This window comes from Eriocheir sinensis, unplaced genomic scaffold (assembly GCF_024679095.1).
Source record: "Eriocheir sinensis breed Jianghai 21 unplaced genomic scaffold, ASM2467909v1 Scaffold604, whole genome shotgun sequence".
Taxonomy (NCBI): Eukaryota; Metazoa; Arthropoda; class Malacostraca; order Decapoda; family Varunidae; genus Eriocheir; species Eriocheir sinensis.
Genome location: NW_026111948.1, coordinates 62501 through 84970, shown reverse-complemented (window position 1 = coordinate 84970; position 22470 = coordinate 62501). Strand labels below are relative to the sequence as shown.

The 22470-nt window shown below is 43.3% G+C and overlaps 1 long non-coding RNA gene across 1 annotated transcript in view; it reads left to right on the top strand.

Moving 5' to 3' along the window:
- Nucleotides 1–11211: 11211 nt before the first annotated feature.
- Nucleotides 11212–22470, top strand: part of LOC126993354 (uncharacterized) — an 18261-nt gene continuing 7002 nt past the window's right edge. The window contains exons 1-2 of the long non-coding RNA XR_007747694.1: nt 11212–11278; nt 14919–15104. This is a non-coding gene — a long non-coding RNA (uncharacterized LOC126993354). The remainder of the gene's footprint in view (nt 11279–14918; nt 15105–22470) is intronic.

Sequence of the window (22470 nt, the reverse complement as noted above, 5' to 3'; positions counted from 1 at the left end):
GATAGGGAACCACGAAGAAGAAGAAGAGGAAGAAGAAGAAGAAGGAGAAGAAGAAGAAGAAGAAGAAGAAGAGGAAGAAGAAGATGATGATGCTGGGATGAAAGGAACGGGAAAGAAAAGAAAGGATGAAGGGCGAGGGAAGGAAAGGAAAGGACAAACGTAAGGAGAAAAAGTGGAAAGGAGGAAGATAAAAAAAAACAGAATTAAGGTACAGGGGAGAAAATAGGATAAATAATATGCTCGTAAGGAAGATAAAGAAGAAGAAGAAGAAAAAGAAGGAGACCCACACAGACACAACCCCCCGCCTCGACACCTGAAGAACCACTTGGAGTGTCGCAGCAGCGCCTCCTCGTCGTAGCCGTCCACGTTCTTGAGGTAGATGAAGCCCACGGCGTTGAGCGCCTCGTGCAGCTCCTTCACCAGGCCGGCCCGCGTGTGACCCTTGGCCAGGCTCAGGTCGATGACGGGCAGGACCTTCTCTTCCTCCTGTATGAGCGAGAGAGAGATGGATAGATAGATCGATAAAGAGTTAGATAGATGTAGATAGGGATAGATAGAGAGAGCTTGAGCGAGAGAGATAGAGAGAGCAGGATCTGCTCTTCCTCCTGCCGGGGCGAGAGAGAAAGTTAGACTGATAGAGAAATCGATAAAAAAGTAGATAGAGAGTTATATATAAATAGATTGATAGAGAGAGCTTGATAAATATAGACAGAGAGGTAGAGAGGGCAGGATCTTCTTACCCACCAGTCGTGGTGAGCGAAAGATAGAAAGATAGATAGAGGTAATAGAGATAAGAGATAGGTAGAGGTTGGTAGAGAGAAATATATATATATATATATATATATATATATATATATATATATATATATATATATATATATATATATATATATATAGAGAGAGAGAGAGAGAGAGAGAGAGAGAGAGAGAGTACATGTACCTTTTTCATATTCTCCATCAGTTCTTCGCTTCACTCAGAAAAAAAACGACAACAACAGAAGGTCAAAGTATAGATCAATGTTGCAAGAGCGGGAAAAAATATTTGATAAGAAGATAAGATATGCGAAACTTCAAAAATAAAAAGAAAGATCGTAAAATACATAAAAAAAGAGAAAAAAAACAATGTGTGTGTGTGTGTGTGTGTGTGTGTGTGTGTGTGTGTGTGTGTGTGTGTGTGTGTGTGTGTGTGTGTGTGTGTGTGTGTGTGTGTGTGTGTTTACCTATTTGTAGTATACAGGACCTGAACTCAAGCTCGGTCAGTCCTGTCTCCCACTATATTTGTCCAGCTTTTCCTTCAATTTTATTTTATGTGTGTGTGTGTGTGTGTGTGTGTGTGTGTGTGTGTGTGTGTGTGTGTGTGTGTGTGTGTGTGTGTGTGTGTGTGTGTGTGTGTGTGTGTGTACAAGCTCCTCTTACCATGTTTTCCACGTCGGCGTAAACACCTGACACACAAACACACACACACACACACACACTAACACAAACACACTGTCTTCTCGGCACCACTTATGAGACGCAGCAGCTATCCGCTTCCTCCTCACGCCACGGCCTCGGGTGCTGCACTGCCACACGTCCAATCTCGCCCTCCCTTAAAAAGCTAAACTGTCAGAACTAATCAGTAATCACATCTAGTATGCCCCGTATTCTGAGACGCATTCGGGTCTCACAACAATATATTCCCTTTTTATTTTATTTTTTGTACAGCAGAGGAGGCAATTCAAGGGCAAAAACGCGAACAGCAACAACAAAATAAAAAAGCCCTCTATATTTTGCTTCGTACAAAAAATAAAGAAGAGCGAATAAAAGGTAAAAAACAAGATCAATTTCAGGTGCAGAGGTGTCTCGGTACTCTCCTTTTGAATGAATGTGTAGCGGCAGCTTAGGCCGCTACTGAGAAAGTCAAACATTTCTGTTTGTGTGTTTTCTAGACAGCTACGTTATAGCTGGTATAGCGCCGTGTGATTCGTTAAGGCCGTCTGTGTAGGTTCAGAGATAAGACTGATAACCCGGTGGTGACTCCATTTATAAGCAAATTTATTCTCGAGAATATACACGTTTTTACATACGGTGATTGATTATTTACAGAAGTTCATATGCGCTAATATTTACAATAATGGCTCTATGGTGATGCAGTTTTAATATGTTAATGTTTATAATAATAGGAGTGATTACTTACATATATATGTATATATATATATATATATATATATATATATATATATATATATTTATATATATATATATATATATATATATATATATATATATATATAGTGACTCGCAGTCTGATGAATAGGAAGACAAGATATTAGTGTGTTATGAGAGTGGAAGAGGAGAAAGAGGACAAGGTGAGTTACAGGGCAGAATGAAGAAATGAGGGCGAAGGAAACGAGAAAGAAAATGGTGTGTTTAATTGGTGACAACAAGTGTTTCCTCTTTCCAAAGTTCACAAAGGGAGGTTAGTCGGGCTGTGGTGAGTGCTCTTTCACGATCACGATGCATAAGGGTGGTCAGACTATCACTATGCTCATAACACTACCCATGGAAGTGCTTATACAACCTCTACGAAAGTCTTATCTTATGTGTGGTGGTAAGGTTTGGTTCTCAGACACTTTCGGCTCCAAAAACAACAATTTTCAAAGGCCACAAATTAAGTTAATCGGGTTCTCATTGGTGTTTTTTTCATGTCCACGGTGCAGAGGTCAAACTACTATTAAGCTCGTAAAACTACCCATGGAAATGCCTCAACAACATCTACGATAGCCTTGTCTAATGTGGGTATGTTCTTAACAAACAGTACTATTTCCTAAGGCTTGAACATAAGAACATAAGTACGTAGGGGTCTGCAAGAGGCCGGTAGGCCTATACGAGGCAGCTCCTTTGAACCTAAGCTCCGTGTATCTAACCCCACCTAATATCGCTGTCCATTAATTTATCTAATCTATTTTTGAATGTGACAATTGTATTGGCACTCACCACGTGACTGCTAAGCCTATTCCACTCATCCACCACTCTGTTAGTAAACCAATTTTTGCCTATGTCCCTGTTGAATCTGAATCTATCCGGTTTAAACCCATTACTTCGTGTCCTACTCGGCTCTCTTACAAACAAAACCTTATGAAGATCCCCCTTATTAAAGCCCTTCATCTATTTATAAACCTCGTTCATGTCTCCACGCACCTTTCGTCTTTCCAGAGAATTCAAGTTTAACTGTTTGAGTCTTTCCTCGTATGGCAAGTTTCTCAACCCCTGAATCATCTTAGTCATCCTTCTCTGCACCGATTCTAACATTTTGATATCCATTCTAGTATAGTAAGGTGACCAGAGCTGAACCGCATAGTCAAGATGAGGTCTAACTAATGCTAAATTGCCTAAATTGCCTTGCCAAACTATCACAAGCTAGGTTGAAAAAAAACTACCCTTGAAAGTACCTGCAACCCCATAACGAGAGAGAGAGAGAGAGAGAGAGAGAGAGAGAGAGAGAGAGAGAGAGAGAGAGAGAGAGAGAGAGAGAGAGAGAGAGAAAAAAAAATTTTTTTTACATAGATTTACATAGAAAATCAGACCACACAGACCCCATGGTCCAGACTAGGTGGTCTGGCCTTAAACCTAAGTGAATCTACACTAATCAGATGGCTCCAAAATGTTGCTTTTCTACTTTAGTTAATATTAAGTTCAAGGAAGTGACGGTCGAGCTTGTTTTCAAAGGAGTCAATCGTGTTACACTGGACCACTGACGGTGGGAGCTTATTCCATTTTCGCACTACAACGTTGGTGAAGAAAAATTTGGTGCAGTCTGAATTTACTTGTCTACATTTGAGTTTTATGCCATTGTTCCTCGTTCGCAAAGTGTCATCGATCATAAACAATTTTATTCTGTCTACATTCGTGAAACCATTAAGTATTTTAAAACATTCGATCAATTTTCCTCGGAGGCGACGTTTCTCAAGTAAGAACATGTTAAGGGTGGAAAGCCTTTCTTCGTAGGATTTGTTGCGCAAGGAAGAGATTATTTTTGTTGTCCGACGCTGAACACTTTCTAATTTAGCAATGTCCTTTGCATGGTGAGGCGACCAAAACTGTACCGCATATTCCAAGTGGAGTCTGACTAAACTATTATTATTGAATCAGCGGTCGATGCAGTTTCAATAAATGCGAAGGAGGACACAGTGTATCTGATCCATGCGGGAACCAACGACCTTCAGTCAACCCAATCTCAGGACCTGTTAGCAAAATACCGTCAAGTCATTCGGAAATACAAGACCAAGTCCCCTCACATCATCATCTACCGAGAGTCAATACGTTCACCGGATTTAACAGTAAAGCGTACGGCGTCAACACTAGTCTAAAGCAGTTATGTAACGATGAAGGCGTAGCGTTCACGAATGCGTGGCATCACTTCAATCAGCGCCCAGATTTGTTTTCGGAGGACGGACTCCACCTGAACGAGGTTTGTTCGGCCGGCTTGGAAGGCTCCTGAACGAGACAGTTGAAAGCTTCTCGAAAAGCTATTAAAAAAACTGCAGGTGAGGGCAAGGCCAAGGCAACCCTTGATCAGCCGAACCTTAGCGTCGATGCGGCTTGCAAGAAACTGTGCAACCAACGACGCCCCTGACAAGCGAACTCATTCAACACGACGCGGCAAAACCAGGAGCCACATTTCCATTTTGTACACAAATGCACGCAGTAGTAGGAGCAGGTAGGAAGACACCTACCGAACGGGCGTGAGCTACTCCCGGTGAGGATATATGGGAAGCGAGAAGGGTGCTGAAGCCCTTCAAAGACCCTTCCCATGTCCTCACTAACCGTTTCCCTTTTGTCTCATCAACACCAGAGAGCAGTTCAGTATGCTCTCTAAAGACAGATCCTCTCTCTTTCTACACCACACTACATTTACAAAACACACACACCTTTTCCCAAAATTCAAAATTCAACATAGCGAAAAAAATAACTGCCTCGGAGTCCCCGCCTGGGGGGGACCATAAATTCCCCCAGGGAGGACTCCCCTTCTGGCTGCCGACTTGAGAGGTGTTCTGATAACTCCTCGAACCTCCTCCTTATCAATTTCTGCAACATTCGCGGTCTCCGTTCTAATTTTCATTCTGTGGAACACCATCTCTCCCCCTCTAAATCTCACCTTCTCTTCCTCACCGAAACACAGGTTCTGAGGCTACTGACAGCAACCTGTACTCTGTTCCCTCCTACTATCTCTATCCTAAATTTCAATCCAAAGCTGGATGTTGCGCCTACGTGCGCAACGACATCACTTGCTCTCGTGCCCACGATCTTGACTCTTCTGAATTTTCCACCATCTGGCTAAGACTTCACTGTCATTCTATTACTAAATACATCTGTGCTGTTTATCTCTCACCTAACTCTACTAACTATGTAAAACTCTTTGACTATTTGAACTATAAAGTGGAGCGCATCTTGACCCACTCTCCCTTCGCTGAAATCTCCATCTTGGGAGATTTCAATGTTCACCACCAGCTTTGGCTTCCATCCTCTTTCACTGACCAGCCTGGTGAACAAGCCTACAACTTTACTCTCCTCCACGACCTAGAGCAGTTGGTTCAGCACCCTACTGTATTCCTGACCGTCTTGGAGACAGGCCCAACATTCTAGACCTCTTCCTTACCTCTATCCTTCTGCTTACTCTGTCAAACTGTTATATCCGTTGGGCTCCTCCGATCATAACCTTATTTCTGTATCCTGTCCTATCGCTCCTGGACATCCTCTGGACCCGCCGAGGAGGCGATGCTTCTGGCATTTTGCTTCAGCTCGGTGGGACGACCTGAGGATGTACTTTTCCGATTTCCCGTGGAATGATTACTGCTTCCAGGAGAGAGACCCCTCTGTGTGTGCTCTGCGCATCACAAAGGTGATTGTCTCTGGAATGGAGGCATACATTCCACGTACTTTCTCTACTCCTCATGCTAAAAGCCTTGGTTTAATCATACTTATTCTCGTGCTATTAAAGATAGAGAGGCAGCTCACAAAAGGTTCCAGAGCCTTCGAGCTCCCATTAACTTTGATCTATACATTTCAGCCCGGAATCGTGCCAAATCTATTCTCCGACTTACCAAAACTTCTTTTATAAATAAAAAATGTCAACACTTTGCTTCTTCTAATTCTTCCCGTGACTTCTGGCATCTAGCCAAAAATATCTCCTCCAATTTCATTTCTTCCTCTTTTCCTCCTCTCCTTAACCCTGACGGCAGCACTGCCGTCTCATCTGTCTCTAAGGCTGAACTCTTCGCTCAGACTTTCTGAATGAACTCCACCTTGGACGATTCTGGGCATATTCCTCCTACTCATCCCCCCTCTGATTCCTTTATGCCTGTTATTAAGATGCTTCATAATGATATTTTCTATGCCCTCTCTGGCCTCAACTCTGAGAAGGCTTATGGACCTGATGGAGTGCCTCCTATTGTCCTTAAAAACTGTGCTTCTGTGCTGACACCCTGCCTGGTCAAACTCTTTCGTCTCTCCCTATCAACATATATCTTTCCTTCCTGCTGGAAGTATGCCTTTGTACAGCCTGTGCCTAAGAAGGGTGACCGCTCCAATCCCTCAAACTACCGCCCAATACCTTTACTTTCATGTCTATCTAAAGCTTTTGAATCAATCCTTAACCAGAAGATTCATAAGCACCTTTATACTTCTAACCTTCTATCTGATCGCCAGTATGGGCTCCGCAATGGGCGTTCTACTGGCGATCTTCTTGCTCTCTTAAGTGACTCTTGGTCATCCTCTCTTAGCCGTTTCGTTGAAACTTTCTCTGTTGCGCTAGACATATCGAAAGCCTTCGATAGAGTCTGGCACAAATCTTTGCATTCTAAACTGCCCTCTTTCGGATTCTATCCCTCTCTCTGTTCCTTTATCTCCAGTTTCCTTTCCGGCCGTTCTATCTCTGCAGTGGTAGACGGTCACTGCTCTTCCCCTAAACCTATCAACAGTGGCGTTCCACAGGGCTCTGTCCTATCACCCACTCTCTTCCTGTTATTCATCAATGATCTTCTTTCCATAACAAACTGTCCTGTCCACTCGTACGCCGACGACTCCACTCTGCATTATTCAGCTTCTTTCAATAGAAGACCCTCTCAACAAGAAGTACACAACTCCAGGCTGGAGGCTGCAGAACTCTTAACCTCAGACCTTGCTATCATTTCCGATTGGGGCAGAAGGAACCTTGTGTCCTTCAATGCCTCAAAAACTCAATTTCTCCACCTATCAACTCGACACAATCTTCCAAACACCTATCCCCTATTCTTCAACAACACTCAGCTGTCTCCTTCTTCAACACTAAACATCCTCGGTCTATCCTTAACTCAAAATCTCAACTGGAAACTTCATATCTCCTCCCTCGCTAAATCAGCTTCTTCGAGGTTGGGCTTTCTGTATCGTCTCCGCCAGTTCTTCTCCCCCGCGCAGTTGCTATCCATATAAAGGGGCCTTGTCCGCCCTCGTATGGAGTATGCAGGTGTGGGGGGGCTCCACCCACACAGCTCTTCTGGACAGAGTGGAGGCTAAGGCTCTCCGTCTCATCAGCTCTCCTCCTCTTACTGATAGTCTTCTACCTCTTAAATTCCGCCGCGATGTTGCCTCTCTTTCTGTCTTCTATCGATATTTCCACGCTGACTGCTCTTCTGAACTTGCTAACTGCATGCCTCCCTCCCTCCCGCGGCCCCGCTGCACACGACTTTCTACTCATGCTCATCCCTATACTGTCTAAACCCCTTATGCAAGAGTTAACCAGCATCTTCACTCTTTCATCCCTCACGCTGGTAAACTCTGGAACAATCTTCCTTCATCTGTATTTCCTCCTGCCTACGACTTGAACTCTTTCAAGAGGAGGGTATCAGGACACCTCTCCTCCCGAGTTTAACCTTGCTTTTGGCCGCCTCTTCTGCTTCTTTTATGGGAGCAGCGATTAACGAGCTTTTTTTATTGTTTTTTTTGTGCCCTTGAGCTGCCTCCTTTGTTGTAAAAAAAAAATAAAAATAAAAGTCTATTACCCAAAAAGGACGAAGTTAGCGCGTATATTGCAACAGAGAAACCAGATGTGGTAGCCATCACAGAGACTTGGGCCAATTCTGCACATCTAGTATCTGAACTATCATTTCCCGGGTACGAAAGCTTCCAAAACAATCGAATGCAAAAGAAAGGAGGAGGAGTAATTTGCTACGTAAAAAGTACACTCCCTGCCATAAAAATAGACAAACAGGACGCAGAGAGTTACGACCCCGTCTATGTGGGAATAACCGCGAATAATAAGAAACTAACACTTGCGACCGTATACAGGCCTCCAAAACAACAGGCAGCCGACGACACTGCCCTGTAAAAAGAGCTTCACTCCTTAACACAAAGCAAAGAAGCAATAATAATTAGGGACTTTAATTGCCCTAACATTGACTGAGGACTGTTGACTGGAGATCAAGAGGGTAACAGCCTTATAGAAAAATGGTGGAGGATTCGTTCCTCATTCAAGTTGTAACTCAATCGACAAGAGAAAACAATCTGCTGGATCTGTTATTAGAAAGCGACCCCGACCTCATTCGCGACTGTGAAGTTGGTGAGAAACTAAATGTTGCGATTACCACTTAATCCGTTTTAATGTCAACATAAGTCACAAACTCGTAGATAATCCGTCATTGATACCATACTACAAAAAAACAAATTTCAACTTAGCCCGTGAGCTGCTTCCTCGTGTGACCTGGGACCAACTTAACCTCACCGACAATACAATCGACAACGCGTGGAACAACTTTAAAGATAAGCTTATGCAGGTAGAGAAGGCTACAGTGCCTACGAAACCCAGGCGAGCAAATGGTACCGTGGATCCACCGTGGATGAACAGAGAAAAAAAAGGGCGGCAAAATTAAAAAAAGGAATTATAACCTAATGAAAGAAAAGACACAGCCGAAGCCCGTGCATAGTACCAAAACAGCCTCAGAGCTTGTCGCACCCTTATTCGGAGTAGTAAACGCAACTACGAAAACAAATATCGCGTGACATCAAGACAAACTCAAAAAAATTCTTCACATACATCAAATCGAAAAAAAAAGTAAGATCCAATATTGGTCCCCTGACAGACGAGACTGGATCTGTAACTCAGGACAGTAAACAGATGGCCAGAATCCTCAACAGTAGCTTCGCATTCGTATTCATAGTCGAGGACATCGAAACCATTCCCGAGAGCCCTGACCCGCCGAGTGAGATCACGACCCTGGAAATTGACACAATATGCGACCAAGAAGAGAAAAGTATTTGGACAAACTCGACACGAACAAGTCAACAGGACCTGACGGTTTGTCACCACGGTTATTAAAAGAGCTTAAACAACAAATACTTCAGCCACTCACTAACATATACAACCAGTCTGTTCAATTGAACAAGGTTCCGGTAGACTGGAAGATGGAGAACGTGACACCGATTTTCAAAAAATGAGACAAAAGCGTCGCATTAAACTACAGGCCCATAAGGTTGACATCAGTGGCAGGAAAAATACTCGAAAAGATTATTAGAGACAAACTTGTCAAGTTTTTAGAACACAATAATGTAATCTCCGACACCCAGCATGGCTTCAGAAACAAGCGCTCCTGCCTAACAAATTTATTAGACTTCTTCCAAGGTATATATAAGAACTGGGATGCCCACATCCCCAGTGATGTTATATACCTGGACTTTCAGAAGCCCTTCGACAAGGTACCGCACGAGCGACTCCTTAAAAAACTGCACTCGGCGGACATTGGAGCCAATCTGATCGCGTGGATAAGAGATTGGCTCACCGGCAGAAAACAACGAGTACTACTAAACGGACAGCCTTCCGATTGGCTTCCAGTCACTAGTGGAGTGCCTCAAGGGTCAGTGCTGGGACCCATTATCTTCAGCATATAATATCAACGACCTCGAATCAGGACTGAACTCAACAATATCGAAATTTGTTGATGACACCAAGATGGGTGGAAAGGCCCTCACAAAGACCGACTGCGAAATCATTCAGAAAGACCTCAATCACATTATCGAATGGTCAGAAAAATGGCAAATGTCCTTTAATGTTGACAAATGCAAAGTCATGCACATTGGGTCCAGAAATAGTATCCACACATACATTATGAATGGGAAACCTCTTCAAGCGATGCAGGAGGAAAAGGATCTTGAGTCACTATCAGCAGTGACCTGAAACACGAGAATCACTGTAAAAAGCCTACAACAAAGCCAACACTATGCTCGGGTTCATAGCGAGGAACTTCGAGTGTAAAAGCCAGACGTGATGCTAGCCTTGTATAATTCAATGGTAAGACTGCACCCCGAGTATGAAATACAGTTTTGGTCTCCTAATTACAGGAAGAACTTTGAATTATTGTAAAGACTCAACGACGCGCCACGAAGATGATACCAACCTTAAGGGCTCAACCGTGCGCGGAACGACTCAAGCGACTCAATCTCTTTACATTGGAGAAAAGACGCCTGCGAGGAGATATGATTCAAGTCTTCAAGTATCTGAAAAAAATCAATAACGTCGATTACTCCAAATTCTTTGAACTGCAAACCAACCTAAGAACTACAAATAACGGTTTACCTATTCAGTCTAGTCGATGTAACACAGACATCGGAAGGAGTTTCTTTTCAAACCGAGTCATCCGTCACTGGAACAATCTTCCTTCAGAAGTAGTAAATGCGAATACCATCAACTCCTTCATATATAGAATCGACCGTCACTTCGCTGCGTCAGGAGTGAGCTGAATATTAAGGTGCTTTCATCTGCTCCTCAATATCGAGGTGCTTTTCATCTGCTTCTCAATGTCGAGGTGCTTTTCATCTGCTCCTCAATGTCGAGGTGTTTTTCATCTGCTCCTCAATGTCGAGGTGCTTTCATCTGCTCCCCAGGCCCCAAGTGGCTGTCGAGCAGATTAAATCACCAAAGCGGGCAACCTCGTAATAAGCCAATAGGCTTTCTGTTCCTGCATTTCCATGTTTCCATGTTTCCTCCTCCTCCTCGTCCTCATACTGAACAACAACAGCAGCAGCAATAACAACAAACTAATTCTTTACTAACGCACAATTTCAGTCTCGGTTCAAAAGAACTATTCAAACTCACTTTCATTCTTCTCTTCTGTTTTCGAACACAATTAAGGCGATGCGATTCTAGGACACGAGCCACTGAATCCCTCCTTTCCTTGAGTCTTTCAGCCAACGTGGTGGTGGCGACACGTGACCTGCCTGTGACCGAGACCTGCCTGTGACCGTGACCTGCCTGAGCTGACCAGTTGTGGTGTGTTACTGAGGATGAGCTGAAGTGTCGTGCTGTGTTGCCGCCGTATTTTTAAACATTTCGTCTCCAAAAAACACATGTATTATAATGCCAGAAGGCTAAGTATGGAATGTACACAGGATCTCAAAAGTAGGTATAAGTATTTAAGTATGGAATGTACATTATGACAAGGCTTTGGGCGTTTTGGGTGTTTCCAGAGGTAGTTTTATGACCCTGGTGGCAGATTGACCTTTCCTCTGTACCATGAACCTAAAATACCACTTTTGAGAACCTGACTGATCTACTTTTGGCCTTTGGAGATATATATGTGAGGCGGAAGCGTCTGAGAAAAACAGATAGTGTTGTGTTGTATTGTCTGGCGTTTGTGTCTCAGGGAAAGGAGTATTTGTTAAAGTGATATATGGTATGTGACGAAGATGAGCACCGAGGGCACGCGTAGCTATAACCGGTATGCCCTCAACTTTACCTTTCATTAATGTGTGTTCGTCAATTTGTTCAGTTCAGTTAGTAATAAATTATATAACGGCAAAATATATAGCTACTACACGTCACCTGAGTTGTTTGTTTTGTTATCAGCGGTTTGTTCCATTTCCCACGTGCGCACTGAATGGGACGGTGTGTGCAAACTGGCGAACATAATTATACTCCCTAGGAACATATGGCACGCTTTGACGGATGTTTAGAAAATTGACCCTTTGCTTTCATCCCCTTTCGGCGCCCCGTTGCATAATTTATTGCCCTTCACTCTCGTCCCAAGCTGGTGTAATTTTTAAACCTTTCGGGGTGCAGGCACATACATTTAACAATTCTTTCGTAGAATCGGATTGCTTTTCCATGGGTACCTTTGTGACCCCGGTAGTAGTTTAGCTCTTCTTCTGTACCGTGAATCTAAATAAACACTCATTAGAATCTGACTGATCTACTAGTTAATGTGAGGCTGAAGCGCCCCAAGCACATACATTTGACAAGGTTTTCGTAGGACTGGAGGTCATTTCCATGGGTACATTTATGACCCTGGTGGTAGTTTGATTATTTTCTGTACTATGAACCTAAAGAAACACTCATTAGAACCTGACTCATAAACTTTTGACCTTTGTAAATAGTTGACGTGAGGCTGAAGCATCTGCGAGAGCCTTTCGAAACAGATTTACCGAGGCTTCGAGGAGTTTCATAATGGTTGTTACCGCCATCAGCCTCGAGGAATACGAGAGTCACTACGTTTATCAAAGAATCAGGGATACGTAAGTCCCTACAATTTACATCAAACAGCAATAAATCATTAAGTCACTACCGTACATCAAAGAGCAATTTAACCCGCACATCAGAATATGGCAATGGCAAGATATATCATTCAGATCATTCAGAAATATACAGCTATAACTCACGTGTCGGGGTCAATTAATCACTTGTGGGTTCTTTGTTGTGTGACCCTTAACCAAACTCTCCTACGAGGAGCTCTTCACCTCTCTGCTGCGCCTCCTCTGCCCTCAAATCAACCAACCACCAGACAGAGGAGGAATTGGCTGACGCGGAAACCCTGCGTCAGCAGTCTGTATCTACCCCTTCCGAGTGTTGACATCGTGGTGCGGCCATCTGGTCTCACTTATACCCATTAATGGGATTCAGCCTGCTCGCACCGGCTCGCAAGAACCTGTTCTTGGAATTTATTTAATCCCGAGAACCGGTTGTTACTGTTAGTTTAAATCAGGGGTTCTTAATTTTTCCCCCATGAACACCTACTTATAACTTATTTTGGTAAACCCCTCATATATTTGTTACTGGCTTTTGATAGTCAAAAACACGACTAAAACCAGATTTGATGTCGGGTAGAGCCGAACACGGGTTCAAGACCAATGTGGCATCACCGATTCGAACGAGAGCGCCGTTACAAAGGCTACACCGACAGCAACCGCTGCCAGCTCAATTTGTTTACTTGAATTACTTCTCCCTCACGGCAACCAGCTGTCATCCGCCTCACCTGTGCCTTCCTGAAGAAGACAGGCCAGCTGTCACGCCTGTGATAACCTCATAGGACTTCCCCAGGACTCATAATGATCTTCAGATATTCGCGTCCCTGACAACAACAACAACAACAGCAACAACAACATATCTGCAGACACCACTGTAGCTGGTAGGATTTTTTATTCTATTTTTGAGAGGCTGTAGCTATTATTTTATGTAGTCACGCATCACGACATCAGGAATTGTGATCTTAAATATATCAAAATCACTTTGATAACAGTTTGAATATATAAATATGCCATATAGAGTATAGGCATAGAGCCGAGACACAAAATATTTATTGAAAGTAGAATGTGCGTGGATTTAACCATATCAGTATGGTTTGCTTCTAGAGACTGAGATAGTGAGAGAACGTGTTGTCAGCGAGTACTGGAGTGAGAAAACTTGTTCTCAAAAGAATTGAATCCCAACTCTGATTTTACAATCTCGCACCACTGCTTTGCAGTAGTCCCCATCTTTACTCTTAGAATCCTCCTATCCACCCTCTACATTGTCCTTTATATGTATGTACCACATTACACATCTTGTAATCAGTCATACTCAGCCTTAGCGCACTAATAACCTTTGTCCGCCTTCGGGCGGCAGCAATGAGGATCAACTACTTCACTCCTGCGTGCTCTGCGTCATGGTGACTTGATGATTTACACGTTGCACTTCATGATCGATAGCATATTTGACTTGTTGCGCGTGAGCCCTGGGCCATATTCTTAAAACATTTCGGCGCCCAAGCACACATATTTGACAAGGTTTTCGTAGGAGTTTGTGGCATTATTTGGAGTAGTTTTATGACCCTGGTGGTAGTCTGACCCTTCCTCTGTACCGTGAATCTAAATAAAACAGTCATGAGAACCCGATTTGTCTCCTTTTTGGCCTTTGGAAATAGTTGACGTGAGAGGTGGAAGCGTCTGAGCATACCAGCCGTGGGAGGCGTGGGTGGATGGGCGGGGCAGGGGGGGAGGCCCCATCTTTCGTAACGTATTATCAAATGCTTTCGGCTTCCACAATAATTTCCCAAGGCCACAAGGAGATAAATTCGGTTATCATGAGACTGACTGATTGTTGGTTTATTGTTGCAAAGTCACAGGGAGAAGGGAGTAACCTGGCAATACATAGTGTGATGGTACAACTGGGTTTTTTTTTCAATTTTATGATGCAGAAGCCTTGTCAAACTTTCACTAATGCTCATACAACTACTTATTGAAATACCACAACGACCTATGCGAAAGCCTTGTTAAATGTGTGTGTGTGTGTGTGTGTGTGTGTGTGTGTGTAAGTCACGAAATGTTTGAGACTTTGACCCTAGTTTCATATCCTTAAGCCCAATCTTCGACTTAATTTTGCATGGGTCAGCTTGGGGTTATATTTTGAAACGCGTCCAAGGATATTTTTGACACGGCTTTCGTAGGAGTTGTTGTGGGCATTTGCATGAGTGGTTTTATGACCCTGGTTGTGGTTTGACCCTTCTTCTGTACCGTGAACCTAATGAAACACTCATTAGAACCCGAATGATCTCCGTTTTGTCCACTGGAAAGAGTTGATGTGAGAGCTGGATACTTTTGGGAATACGGATCTTTTACTTTGAATATCTTTATATTTTACTTTATTTTCTCTACCCCAGGATGAAAATAATAGTGACGGTGATGGTGGTGATGGTGACGGTGGCGTTGACGGAAGCGATGGAAAAGGAAAAGAAAAATGAAGAAGGAAATGGCGGAGGCTCTGGCGATGATGGTTTCCTAATGGCCACGTCAAAAGAGGGTCGACTGCACTACGATTTACTGTTGAGGGGAGCACAAACGCCCAGGTGAGAAGAAAACACACACACACACACACACACACACACACACACACACACACACACACACACACACACACACACACAGCTGTCCTCAGAGTTCTATTAGTTGACTGGTATTCGTGACTCACATTCCACACTTCAACCTCTTTTTTGTTCTCTTCTTTCATGTTTGCGTCGGTCGGCGTTGGTCAGCGACTTGTCTGCGTCCTGTCGGCGTCGTGTCTTCGTTGGTCGGTGTCGGTCGGCGTTATGTCTGCGTCCTCGTCGTCGTCAGCTCCATTCTTTATCGTTCTTTATCGTCTTTTCCTTCTATATTCTGATTTACTTCCTTCCTTTATCCTCCCTTCCTTCCTTGTCTTATCTTCCTTCCCGCTCTATCCTTTCCTTTCCATTTCTTTTCTCTTCCTTTTCTTTTCTTTCCTCTCAATTTCTTTTACGCTCCTTCTCTTCCCTCACCATGCTATCCCTTTCCTTTCTATCCTTCTCTTGCATTACACTCACCTTCTCATCCATACCCTTCCTACCCCTCCCTCTCCCTCCTTCCTTTCCAGTGCCTGCCCCTCAACTCCATGCCAGATATCCTTTCTCCCATCCCTTAGCCACGATCCTGCTACCAGTCGGCGCTGAAGGACCTGTGGAAGGCTTTTTTTTTTTTTTCTTTTTACGTCGCGGCCTGTGCGCCGGTAGGCTTTTTCCCAGGTGGGGCCTGATGGCTTGGCCAAGGCTTTTTCCGGTGGGCCTGATGGTCGGCCCAGCCTGTTCTGGCGCAGGCGAGTGTTTATAGGGCGCCATCATGGTGTTGGCTCATGCCGCATCCCCGGACTCATCTTTGAGCCTCTTCTTGAGAGATTATCTAGAGCCCAGGTTGATGGGTGGTCTTAGGCCAGCATGTTGGTAGTCTTAGGCCACTCGGCGGTGACTGAAAACCTCAGCCGTGCGGCGGCCAGGATTCAAACCCCGTGTCCATCCTAGAGCTCCTGAACGCGGGGCCGTCACGCTAACTCCCCCAGCCACCGCCTGTGTGGAAGGCTGCTCCACGTTGACGATACAAGGTGAGGCTGCGACCTTCTTGCACTTTAAGTCGACGCTAGTCTGTGCCAGGAGTTTGTTTCCCATATAGTGCAGACGGAGATGTAATTCCGTAGGAATTTCATGCCCAAATTGAGATAGTGTGCTTTCACTTCCTTATGGTTTAAGGTAATGAAAAATGATAGGTAAATAAATTTTCTGACAATTCCAGCCATGGTACGCCAAAATCCAACATGGCTGCTGTCGCGCCCCTGGATGTTTCTGCAAGAGTCACATCTCTGGAAATACTCGACCGGTTTCAGTCGATGTTGGGACTACATTAGGTTTTTGCTACAACATTTGAGCGTTTGAAAAGGTTTCACAGCGATTGGAAGTCAAGATGATGTAATAAACTAAGGTTAATGTGATATAATTTGGGGTCTAAACACAAATAAGGAAATATAAAGGAGAGTTATTTAAATTGCACATATTATGTGATTATTTGGTATGAATGTGCATTTTCTTGCCAGCTTTCACTTTAGTGACGTAACCCAGACACAGATGTTGAGAACCGAATGAGCAAGCCAATGTTTGTATGTAGTAGTGTGATGTAAATCTTCATTCATGTAAACCAACCTTTTCATTGCAGGGTAATGTTTTTTTATGGATATCAATAAAAAATATGTTTAGTTTGTACATGTTTTTTTTCAAGTTATAAGCACAATAAGCAATTTAAGAAAACAAAAATATTCATGAAAATCATTGTAAATTACCAATAATTAAACGCCTAATGGTGAATTGCTGACATACTTACCAATTAATTGAAAAGATAAGTACTTTTCACATAGCATAATAAAAATAATTACTGGTCATACTATATCCACATTATACACATATGCATTCAGCGTGTCATTGTAAACTATGACTGGATGCAAGTTAGAAAACTAGTGATAGCAGTTACAGTATGCACCACTCATTCAAACTCCTTAAAGCAATAGACATTTTCACAATCAAAACCATAGATAAGGTATACAAATTTATATCTGCAGAGTCAGCAAAAACTGGGACAGTTCATATTAGTTATTTTGTCAGTATTTCTTAACAGTCATGTCACATTTGAATAGACCCATGCCCCAGAATCTTTCCCCATCTATCATTTTGCCTTTCATGAAAGGTTACTGCAATCGTTACTGTAACACTTGCAGAGTGTGCAGTGTAGGAAAGGCTGTTCTTTGGCAAGAACAGTGACTTTTACATGATGTCTGACAACCACATTTTCATCACGAGAGTTCTATGGCAGATGGAGCTGGCTTCAGAGGCACTGGACTGGGACACTTTCTCCTACAACATCCATCCATTCTCCTCAGTGGTGGTAGGTAGGGGTGAGGTGTAGTGTAGGATTTGTCCCGCATAGCCACAAAGTTGGTGTGGATAATGTGTGGCATCAGTGTTCTCTTTGTTGAGTGAAGCTCCCTCTAAGTTTCTCTGGACCGGAACAGCCTCTAACCCGAGTTGGTATTGTGGTTGGGCCTAAAGGACTGTATACTGAGCATATGAACTCTCAAGAGGCTGCAAAATTTCTTCAGGCAGCTCACCATCCATGAGCTCGTGGTTTGGTGTTAATTTGCATTTCCCAAGAGTTGGAAACAGAATGATTGGGCTGTTCATAAATTAGGTAAGAAGTGATCCAGGCTCCTCTTCGAAATTCCCACAAATTTCCCACCCCAGTCTGCACCAGTAGGTTGTGGAGACCAATGAGACTCGACACTTTTCTTGACCACAGTCTACACGTTCTGGAATGTTATTAGATCTAGCGGTTTTAATTTTCCAGTCAGCAACTGAGCTAGTGAATGTCCTTAGTCGACCATTAGCCAGCAAGATCCAGCAACAAGATCAGAACATCAGTGTTGTAGACCATCATCGTTCCTAACAGTGGAGGTACTAAATGGCATGGAGCAGCATGGGGCGAATCAGAGTGTCAGCCTCTCAAAGTTGTGAGTGTAATATCACATCTGTTAAGGAGGAGGGTATGGATTCAATTGTTGTGTCACAACAACCTCTATTTGACTCTTGAATACATTACATAGCATCACCAAGAATGTTGGAAAGGAGGCTTTAGTTTTGGGTGCTGACAACAGCCTTTAGTGTGACCTTGTAATAGCCATCTCATCATGGACTGCGAACCCATCTCATTTCCTGTGCCTGTTTGGCCCCTGGTTCGTTCTGCTGAAATGAGGATACATCTGTCAAATATTATATGGGCTTCATCGCGCTTACCATCTCATATTCTTCTGACAAAGGCATTCTTTGAAGTTGAGAACATTCCCATGTCTGGAATTTTTCTTCATGGATTGGACCACTGCTATCTCGTCAATGATGATTGCCGATCACGGAGTTCAGCAAAAGAATCACTGTGAATGCCAGGAAGGAGATTGTGTGTGTTCCTGGTGTTGTTGCTTCAACAGTGTTGGGGTCATTACTTTTGGTTCGAACAGCTGCCGTTTCCGTACGATGTGTCAATCTCAGTCGGGATGGGATTGCCTCCTCATAATGAATATGATGATTTGTCTGTTGGGATGAGGCGATCCATCCAGGCAAACATTGACCTGGTGTGATTGCCATCTCAAATTGCCAATGGTTTGGACAACTGAGGAACTAGTTTAGGCCGTGACTGCTGAATGATTAGAACCGGGCAGAAGTTGCCTTTCCTCCCGGAGCTTGATAACCTTATCTCCTAGTGTCACACGCGTCTTTTGCCATCCAGGTAGAAGGTCTTGAGCTTCATCTTTTTCTATGGGATCCCAGACAGACATTGGTGAATTCCCAGAAATGTTCGTGAACAAAATTTTGATAACCATTCATTCTTCTTATCTCGATTGAGTATGTCAACCTTGGCAGCATCTGAATCATCACGCCGATGACACAATGTTTGAGTGTTCTGGCTGATGAATGGGTTGCCTTCACAGTGGCGTTGGATGGATTCTTTCAGTTTGAGAGCATTTCTTCGTTGAACGTTGAGCTATGTCACCAGAGAGTTGATAGTGTTTTTCTGCAGCGCTGATGTTGTTGAAAGGCGAGGGAATCATCCAGCCAGTCTTAATGGATGGTAAGTGATATGGTAGAGTGGTAATGATTCGTCAAGTGGAAACTTATCGTGAGTAATACCCACTATACTAACGTATCTCTTTCAACCTCCTTGATTTTTTGTTCAAGAGCCTGATCTGCAAAAGCGCAGTGAAGGGGAACGGTAGATTTTTTAATAAAGTTGCCTCCTTTAGTGCTTCCCACGTTTTGGGGTCATCCATTTCAAGCTTATCTTAATGGTGCGTGTGGATAGGCATTAGACGAGCATAGTGATGCAGGCTGCGGGCGAAAAAATAATGGAATTGATTGTCCAAGGCAGCAAGATATCCTTCCCAGTCACCTTGACGGCATGCACTGATTTATGCATGGAGCATTGTACCTGTTTAATGTAGTTAATCAAGAACTGAGCTAACTCCCCAGCACATCCATGCTAGAAATTAGAGGCTGTGCACCTGGATTAGCATAGTCAGATGCCAGGCTGTAGGAATCAATGGCACTCCATTCCTGTCGTGAAGGTTACACTGAGTTCCCACACTTTTTCCTTAGAGGTGCACTCACAGCTGGCATTTCGCAGGAGTACTGCATCGAACAGAGGAAAAACATGCTAATATCTATGACATGATACTAACCTCTCTCTTAAATGTTTTGCTCTGCATATATACCCTGAAGGCTGTCAGAGCAATGCCAGTCTCAATAGCAATTGTATCTAATCCACTGCCTCAAGACATTTCTTGCTAAGGGCATGCAATGCAGCAAAACATATATGCAATTCTGCCTGAGAACCCAGCGACTGCAACTTGCTGATTCTGATCTTGATAGCTCGTTCATAAAATCAAGGTCATGTGTAATGATGGTGCTTGCCCTGGACCCATTACTACAGCTGATATTTCTCTTGTGTAAGACTTCGAGCACAGTGTACAATGTTAACTATTGGGGTGTTTTGGAAGAGTGGGGCAACCACTTTGACTATTTGTGTGGTCAACACGCCGTATTGGCTGCAAAAAAAGGAATACAGCCTCCATGTGGGTGCTGACCTGAGATTTTGTTCTTTTTCTTTCTCCTTATTTCTTAGGGTGCCAGCATTAAGAATGGCTTTATATGTGGTGTCAGATTGTCATCCTTATGGATGCTGCGGCAAACATCACTGGTGGTTGGGGTATGGTCATGCTCAGAAATGGGATGTTAAAGTATCTAATCTCCTTGCAAGACCATTTTCAAGAAGGCTAAGGTTCTTCCTCTAAATTAAGTATGAGGTGATCCTCTCATGGATGGATGATGAAGAAGATCAGTACTCACTGGGGCAAAAGTCGTCATCAAGATTAATTTCGCAGCGGCATTGGCGGAGATTATTGCTTGACTGGGTAGGCACAATCAACAGATTAGCTATATGATTGGCTAGTGCCCAAGTTTCACTAAAGAGCTGGTAGATGCATTTGAGAATGTTATCCCTTTGTCCAGTTGTATGAAGTGAACTTGATGGGTTTCTCTTAGCCAAAGAGTGGGTCATCTTTGGTAATTTTATATTGACATGAAGAGGGCTAGATGGTAGCTTTGTCAGGGATGGCTAGTAGTTGATAAGTTCTGTATTTTCATCCCTCCTTTGGGTACGTCAACAATAACTGTCCATGTAGAGTATCTTTGCCCATATGGAGGTCCTCCATGAAATCTATATTATCTACTGCAAAGAATAGTGGATTCTCTTGGATGAAATCTGGTAGATACATCCACCTGTCTCTGACATACGGAGAACTACTGCACGCTCAATGCGCTTGCAAATGTTCAGAACATGTTCATACCCTGTACCCAGATACATACACTAGAGAGTACACGCAGGGATTCTATCGAAGAACTCTGATGAATAGTCAGAGGTAACTCAACAGAGAGGTGTCCCATGATGGCGGACAAACCCAGACTAATTGAACCACTGAACCCAAACTCTCCCTGACTTTGCCAAACCAACAGACCACAACCATTCTTTGATCAACCAAACCGATATCCATCATCCCCTCCTACAATAAGGCCACAGGGCGGCTCCCAATATAATTCAGACATATTTGTGTATGATGACGACGACCGGAGCGGGGGCAACCCTTTCCACTCTGATAATCCCAATGAACCAATCATTCCATATAATTCCAGGATGTCCACTGAACAGACTCTGTCCCCATGATCATTGATTCACTGAGATGATAACTAATGATAATGTCCTCATGATTTGAATGATATTTTAAAAGTGATTTTATCCTCAAACCGCTTCCGTATTCTCAAAGACGATGCTCCGGCTCCCCACAGCGATCATAAACAAAGAATACCGTCGGTTCTCTTTGCGTTTTTTTATCTTCATCGCGGTGGTAATAGAAGCCTTCTCAACCATCAGGCCCATGAAAATACCCATGGATACATAGATACTGGCACCCTCTCTCTCTCCTCGCCGGCTACGGTAAACTTTGGGATTAATTTTGGCATGAGGAGTCTATTTCAGAAAGATGGACTCCATTTGTCAGCAGCCGAGCGGCAGGATTTGGGAGATCATTTGCGCTGGTTCGAGACTTTAGAGCAAAAAACGAGTCGCGTTCACACCCTGCCCACTTAAATATAAATAGTTGTCAAAATAGCACTTCAACCAAAACAACCAACAACTCCGTTTCTCGAGTTATAAATAAAGACAACTTAAGGGTTCTTAGTTTAACGCTCGAGGCTTAAGAAAAAAGATCGATGAATTGCAGTTTAACTAAACAGAAGACGTTGATGTAATTGCCGTAACTGAAAACATTTATTGACACCCGCTATTAATAACTGAATTTTTAATATAATGTAAATAACTTTTATATTTTCTAATAAAGACCGAGTTAATCGTAGAGGTGGAGGAGTGGCTCTTTTTACGTCAAAAGTAGCTTACAGCCCGCTGATAAAACACCAGAGAACAGCATTGTAGAACACTTCATGTGAGCTCAACATCATCAATTAAAAATCAACATATCCGTTACCGTAGCCTCCAGCCAATCACGCGAGAATGATAAACAATATATATGTTTTGCAAAGAACCTCCAAAACAATGGGATGCATTGATTACAGGGACGAATTCACCGTATATAGACTGGCAGACACTCACGGGATCCGAGGGGGAATCGAATAGGATGTTAGGGACTTCTGCTGGTTAAATAACTGGCCTTTAGCCAATGGTTAGTGAACAACGCGCCAAGGATAATAATATTCTTTGATCTTGTATTAGTAAACCTGAGAATTTTAGTTGACGATGCCAGCGTTGGCGAATGCACCT